This window comes from Olea europaea, unplaced genomic scaffold (assembly GCF_002742605.1).
Source record: "Olea europaea var. sylvestris unplaced genomic scaffold, O_europaea_v1 scaffold1749, whole genome shotgun sequence".
Classification (NCBI taxonomy): domain Eukaryota; kingdom Viridiplantae; phylum Streptophyta; class Magnoliopsida; order Lamiales; family Oleaceae; genus Olea; species Olea europaea.
The window spans coordinates 134,961-143,135 of NW_019235207.1; positions in this window are offsets into that span (position 1 = coordinate 134,961).

Consider the following 8,175-nt stretch of genomic DNA (forward strand, 5'->3'; position numbering starts at 1 on the left):
AGGGAAGTAAATAGAGACATGGAGAAATCAGGGACATGGCAGCATCCTCATCGCCCTGCCTTCTTCCCAAACATTCAGCCTGGTAGAGGGCGAGGTACATCGTTCTATAGAGGACCGCCTTTTGAAAGGCAATTCAGACCAGCAGATACTGGAAGAACATTTAGGCCGCAACCTCGCCGGCCAAATGTATGGCATTCATTCCAGTACAGTGCAGGAAGGGCAATACCCTTCGATGAGATGACTAGGACCCAACAAAGGCGTTTCCAACGAAACGACGGACGGATGATGAGGCACCAACAAGGAATGCCACATCCTAAAGCGCCTCTACTACTCAAGGTAGCCAATCAGAACGTCCTCAAAGGTAGTAAAGAGACTGGTACAGGTAAATCAATGAAGGAACTGTCAGAAACCTCTTCTGGGAGATCAAGGTTTGAGAGGGACGAAAGGGATGAAGAAGATCCAGATCAGTCCCTTGCTATCCAATTCGGTACGTTGCCTCCTGTCGTGACCAATAATTACCTACTGGCCAATGAATTCAAGGATAAGGAAAAGGAAGAAGAGAGGGAGGACAACGAAGGGGAAGCCTGTTTGCTGGTATGTGAAGAAGGCCAGACTTCTGGAGAGGCCTACAACGATGAAGAGGACGATGGGATGACAGACATTAAAGAAGAAATCGACCTGGAAGCAGAAAGGAAAAAGAGAGGAGTATCGCGCAATACTCTGTTTAAGCAACTACATCAAGAGAGAGTTCGCGAAGTAGATTTGTTGGGGGAGCCATCTGGGCGTCCTTTCGATTTCTACGTACTGTACGGGACACCCAAAAGGAAGAAGAGAGTGCCTCGCTCTGAAAAGTATGGGTCACCTCCAAGAATAATGCCCCCTCCCACAGGTTGGATAACTGATGAGGAAGCATTAGAAAAAAAGTAAGAAGGAAGTTCAGGAGACAGAGGATCAGCGTGACATACTGCACGTCGACTTATCACAAGGGGATAATTCGACAGAACACAAGCAAGAGGTAGAAATAGAGGCTGCCGAAAAGGTTATTTTTAAACGGCCAGCCATGAAATTGACAAAACACATGAGGCCATTATACGTTAAAACTCTAGTTAACGGCGTCCCAGTGGCAAAAGTGATTGTCGACAATGAAGCAGCTATAAACACCATTCCATCTAGGATGATGAGGAAATTCGCAAAGATAGAGGGTGACATGATTCCTACAGAAGTCATCCTCACTAGCTTCAATGGAGGAGCAACTTCAGCTAAGGGAGTTATGCCATTAGACATAACTATAGGTACGACTACTAGGACCACTATCTTCTTTGTAATAGATGGTCCTACTAGTTACAACGTGCTCCTAGGAAGAGATTGGATACACGGAAGTCGCTGTATACTGTTCGCAAAATATTTCTTCTCGATTTTAAAACACACCGCAAGTGTACGGTTCGTTAACAAGTAGTAAAGTGGACTATGAGTCCAAATATCGTTCCCACGAGGATTAAATTAGCTCTAATTAAACTAATGTGACCTTAACCGAATCTAATTGAATGAAAATTCGGTTTAAATGTGAAAACCCTAATTTTGGGAGAAATTCCCAATCCGAAACCATAATTGCAAAGAAAACCCTAATTTCAAAATTGGAAACCCTAATTTCAAAATTTCACTAATCTAATGAAATAAATACGCAACTGAAATGTAAATATGCAATTTTAGAACTATTGTATTGAAATGAATTGAAATGAAATCATTAAGAACTTGAATCCCCAATTGACTATTAAAAACCCTAATTTCACAAATTCAACTAGTCGATGGAACAAAATGCCAATTCAATATTCCTAAATTATCCAATACACTCTCTCGATATATATTGAATCTACTCTTACACACCACCAGCCTATATTTCTATGGATGATGCAATGTACAAGAATGCATGACTTTTTATGAACATTTTCATGAATTACATAAGGCATAGAGGTAAGTTTCCATCCCCTATCGGACCCTATGTCGATTTATATTCTATCGAATTTATTCCCCTTCTTTCGAATGCAAAGAATAAATCATCTACAATCACATAATAATTGGCCAAATAATTATGGAAACATTCAAATCATATAAACCAAACATTTGTTCAATCGAGACTAATGTTGAATTTATGAAATAACGAAAATTTAAATCATCAAAAGGTTCATCAAATTCCTAATGAACAAAAACCCTAGCCTATAATCATCATTACAAAATCAAGAAGTTGAAAAACGAAATTAAAAGATATAAGAATACACCCGTATGGAATTTCTTCAATCCGTGTGTATAATCTTCAATCCCGTCTCGAGTCCGTGTGAAATTGAATCTAAAATCAAGTTTCTTACCTCCAATTTTGGTCTCTCCCTTCTACCTGGTCGTTCCTTTTCTTCATATGATGAATTTAGGTATTTATATCGCGTCCAAATTAAGTAGGAAAGGAGTTTCAACCAAAACGAAAAACTGCGCCCGAGGTTTCAAAAACGAACTATTCGACCGCATAGAAGGAATCTATGCGGTCGCATAGTTCAAATTATTTGGGCTCATTGAATCCCTGAAGCCTTCTATGCGACCGCATAGAAGGTTACACTATGCGGTCGCATAGAAGTAACCATCTATGTGGTTTGTTCAATTTGGTCCCTGAACTTCTTTGTTGCTTCTCTTGACTTCTTTCTTCGATTTCTTTATCTTTTCAACAAATTTTATCTTCCAATTGATGATTGATACCATCAATTCTCATGCCCCTCATTCGGCACATCTTTTGAGTATTTGCGCTTTAGTCCTCCAACTTTCAATTGTCTTCATTTCAGTCCCTCTTCAATATTTTCTTCTTCCATTTGTTTTGCTTTGTCATTGAGCTCATACTTGGCATGTTTTCACTCTCGTTTTGCATTTAGCTCAACTTTTCAATATTTGCACCTTTGGTCCTCAAACTATCAAATTGTTGCGTTTTGGTCCTTCTTTGGCTCTTTTCTCCTGAATTTCACAATTTCCATTGAATTACCTACAATGCATGAATTTAACTGGATTAAGTCACAATTCAACCATTTTATCCATGTTTAAGTCATGTTTATGAACCAAATAAGTGTGTAAAAACACACTTATCATATACCCTCGTCACTCCATCAATGCATGATCTTTTGAAATGACAAAGGTGAAGCAGAGGTGTACAGGCCGACCATAGGCCTTTTGTCGCAGAAGCAAACTCAGTGGAAAAGTTCATGTACGAAGGAAACTATGGACCTGTCAGAGTAGTGCAAGACGGGGAAGAAACTCAGGTTATCGTGTAAAGCAAAGAACCATTCTCAGTAGACACACTCACTGAGATGTTCAAACAGATGAGGCCAAATATAGTGGCCCTGGAAGAGCCAGTAATTGGCAAAAGGATAATCAAGGAATCTTGAATGAATTCTGAGTTACGAAAGCAAATGACCGACATTCAGGCCTTCAAAGCCAGACTGATGGCTTTCAATAAGGAATGCAATGACAAAGTGAAGGAAGAGACTACCCTAAAAGCGCTGAAGGACAAGTTGGCAGTATTCGAGTTAGAGCAAAGCATTGGCCGAGAAGTCAACAAAGTGGATTGTTTGGAAGAGGAAGTACTTACAAAAGAAATGACGACGAAGTGATGCGGATTGCCAAACCTGGATACGCTCAAGCACAAGACCCTTTGATCAAAGTTAGTATTGGCGATGAAAGAGAAGATCACCCAACGTTCATCAGCCAGATGCTCGACCAAGAGGTTAGTAACAAATTAATCGCTTTGTTAAAAGAGTACAAAGATTGTTTTGCTTGGGAATATGAACAAATGCCTGGTTTAGATAGAGACTTAGTGGAACATAGATTACCAACTAAGCCTAATTTTAAACCTCATAGGCAACCTCCTAGGCGTTTTGCTCCCAATGTACTCCCTGAAATTAAGAAAGAGATAGAGCGATTATTGAAAGCAGGTTTTAGAAGAACAGCCAGATATGTTGAATGGTTGTCGAATATTGTGCCAGTACTAAAAAAGAATGGTAAACTAAGGGTGTGTATAGACTTTAGAAATTTAAACATAGCTACGCCCAAAGATGAGTATCCAATGCCCACGGTGGATTCTTTAGTAGATTCAACTGCCGGACATGTCATGTATTCTTTCATGGATGGGTATTCAAGGTACAATCAAATTTATATAGCTGAAGAAGACATACACAAAACTGCCTTTAGATACCCTGGGTCTCTAGGATGTTTTGAATGGGTGGTTATGCCTTTCGGCCTAAAAAATGCAGGGGCAACTTATCAAAGGGCTATGAATTTAATCTTTCATGACATGATAGGCAAGTTTGTTTAGGTGTATGTGGATGACATAATGGTCAAGTCCATTAAAGAAGATGACCATTTCGAACAGTTAAGATGTTCGTTTGAACGAATGAGGCAATATAAGTTAAAGTTGAATCCCTTAAAGTGCGCATTTGGTGTTAATGCAGGGAACTTTCTTGGTTTCTTAGTACACAAGAGAGGGATTGAACTTGATAAAAATAAAGCGAAGGCTATCTTAGAAGCCAAACCACCTAGCAACAAAAAGGAGTTGCAAAGGTTTCTAGGCCAAGTAAATTTTCTAAGACGCTTTATTTCTAACTGTGCAGGGCGAACTAAAATCTTTTCGCCGCTATTAAAGCTGAAAAATCAGGACGAATTCGTCTGGAAAGAAGAACATCAAAAGGCTTTTGAAAGCCTGAAGATATATCTATCAAGTCCACCAGTGTTGGTGTCACCAATCCAAGGACGACCGATGAAAGTGTACGTGTCGGCTGAAAAAGAATCAATAGCTGGAATGGTCGCGCAGGAAGACCAAGTTGGTGAAGAAAGGGCAATTTACTATTTAAGTAGACGGTTAACTAAATGTGAATGCAATTACTCTGCTGTTGAAAAATTATGTCTTGCGTTGTATTTCACATGTACAAAACTAAGGGCTTACTTTCGGCCCGTAACCGTTTATTTAATTTCTAAGGTAAATTTAGTTAAGTATATGTTTTCGCGCCCTATTTTACATCAAAGGGTAGGCCTTTGGACACTAGCTTTATCGGAATTCGAAATACAATATATATCTCAAAAGACAGTCAAAAATCAGGCTTTGGCTAACTTTCTAGCCGATCATCCATGCCATGACATACCTGAAGAAATCAAATTAGAAATCAATTCGTTCGAATTAAAACCTTGGGTGTTGTAGTTCGATGGGTCAAAGACCTCTAAAGGTACAGGAGTAGGAGTAGCGTTGATTAATCCTTTAGGGATTTGCTACAAGTTTGCATTCACCTTAGATAGAATGTGCACCAACAATCAGGCCGAATATGAAGCCTTAATTGTAGGCCTAGAACTAATGATAGATATGGGAATAAGAAATGTGATCGTTAGGGGCGATTCTCAATTGGTGATCCATCAATTGATCGGTGATTTCAAATGCCAAAGTGATTCCATTATAAGTCAATACGAGATCGCCCAAGAATTACTAGAAGAATTCGATCAAGTAGAACTCCAATGCGTTAATAGGATATATAACGACATGGCAAATGAGTTAGCCCAAATGGCATCAGGGTACTCAAAGGTTTTGAATTGGAAGTCTACTTGTGAATATGGAATCATATTGCCTGTGATTCAAAGAAGGGCGAGAAAAATTGAACTTCACTGTATACAAGATGGAGACGCAGTGGATTGGAGAACAGAGATTAAAGGGTTCCTTAAAGAACCTAATGGAGGAGTTCACAGGAAAACAAAGCTATGTTTGCTGAATTACACACTAATAGATGAAGAGTTGTTTAAGAAACGCTCTGATGGTGTATTACTAANGTTTATGGACAGGAGGCCGTTTTGCCTATGGAAATCAACGTGCAATCTATTCGAGTGTGCTTGCAACATAAGTTGAATGATGAGGAATATGCCGAATCACTAGTTCAAAATTTGTTGAGTTTAGACGAATTGAAGTTGGACGTCTTAGATAGGTTACAAGTTCAAAAGCAAAGAATGACTAAGTTTTATAATAAAAAAGTCATAGCCAAGTCGTTCAACTTGGGCGAACTAGTTTGGAAGACGATACTCCCTTTGGATACCAAGGATCCAAAGTACGGGAAGTGATCGCCCAATTGGGAAGGATCATACAAAATAAACAGTGTGTTGCCTAATGGAGCGTACCACTTGGAAGATTTAGATGGCACCAAGCACGTAAGATTCATTAACGGCAAATATTTGAAAAAATATGTTCCTTCTTTATGGGAATGTGAACAGATAAAAACATAACCAAACATTCTGAAGATCAAAAGATAATAAAGACAGAGCGAAATACGTTCGAATAAAGTTCTTTATTATCAAACGTTCATTACAAGAATACAAAAGATACAAATGAATGGACGTGATACAAAATACAACTAAAGTAAGATGATCTCCTGATTGATCGCTGAGTAAGCTTCACACCGCCTTCCTAAATGCATCGCTGCAATGGTGGGATTGACGAGTAAGAGGGTGTACTGGCCCCACCGCCTTCCTAAATGCATCGCTGCAATGGTGGGATTTCCGAGTGAGAGGGTGTACTGGCCTCACCACCTTCCTAAATGCATCGCTGTAATGGCGAACAAAGAGGCTGAGAAACACTCTCAGCAGGCAAGCTGAGAAGCACTCTCAGCAAGCAAAGTGGCCCACAAGCAGCCCAAAAATTGCCTCCCATTATTGACTCCTTGTGAAGAACAAAGAGACGATGGGAAGAATTTTGCAGGAAAGAACTTCGCTGCTGGCCAAAAAATATTTTCTATACCTCCCATACCAAAGGTGACATCAAAGTAAATATAAGGCGGACGGACTAAACAATCCATTTTTGAATCAGGTTGATCGTCAGAATACCAAGAAATGGCGGCAAATTGATTTCGAAGAAGAAAATGAAGAGATGAAGATAGAGGATGAAAAATGCGAAGCATTTATAGGGGGTGAAGATGAAGAGACAGAATATGAACAGCCACATTTCTGTCTAATAAACGGAATTGAATAGCCCTAAGTTTTGGGAACAGTAGTGGGAATATCAAAAGGGAATGGACAAGATTCTTAGTGCAAAGCAGTTAAGTGCTTAAAGAATTGATGACTAAAAAATAAACGTCAAATAAATACACAAGAAATTAATGTTCATTAATGATAAACAAAGTTACAAAGGGAAAAATCGAATTACAAAATAAAAAAGACATCGTGTGTCTTAATTACAGTCTACCCCATAAAGAACGAATTCGTACCCTAAGTTTTTCCCAATCCTCGTTCTGTCGAGAGGAAGTGATGTTCAATTCAGCCACGACGTTATCATCATCAACTTCCAACTTCTTGTACTGCTCGACCAAGGACTTAGTTCGCTCAATGCCCTGGGAGGCGTTGTGCTTTTTGGCAACCATCCTCGCCCTGCAATCGTCCATTTTAGCTTGAAGTTCCCTCATCTGAGCAGCCAAGTTAACCATCAAAGAGTCCTCAATCATGACTTCGGAGGAGATTTCTTTCAACTCGTCCTCAGCCTTGTTAATCTCCATACGCAAAGACTCTTCCTCAGCTACGGCTCGAAGATATTGAGTACGCTTGGCCTTTAGTTCAGTATTCTTGGCCAGCATAGAAAGGACCTCGGAGTGGATAACCTTCAACGTCGCTTTAAAATCGGCAGAAAGATTGAGCGACGGAAGCATCAATGCTTGCTCCAACTTCGCACTTAAGTGCTCAAGTTCATCCTTGTGCCTGGCAGCACTAGCCCTTCCAATATCCATATCCATGAAGGATACGTACTCAAGTATCAATTCCTTCAGGAACTTCAAGCCTTCCTCTGAAGAAGCAGCAAGACGATCGGATGGAGCAGGGCGAAACGTCTGAATTTGCCCCCAGGAAGCGAACAAGTCTTGGATAGAACGCACAATCCTGTCAGCATCCTGCAAAGAAGACTGCCAATATTGAAAATCCTCACTACAACGAACAAGGTAGAAATAGAAATGAAGCAAAAAGAAAAACTACCTTGTCGACAATCGTAGAAGATGGCGTGCCCTCAGCTAAGCTTGCCACCAACGGCTCATCCATTTGTGAGGACTTCCCCTTGTCCGAGCGAGAAGATGTTGCCACAACGGGCGGACTCATAGGAGTATCTGCAAAGCTCAAGAGCAACAAATCAGA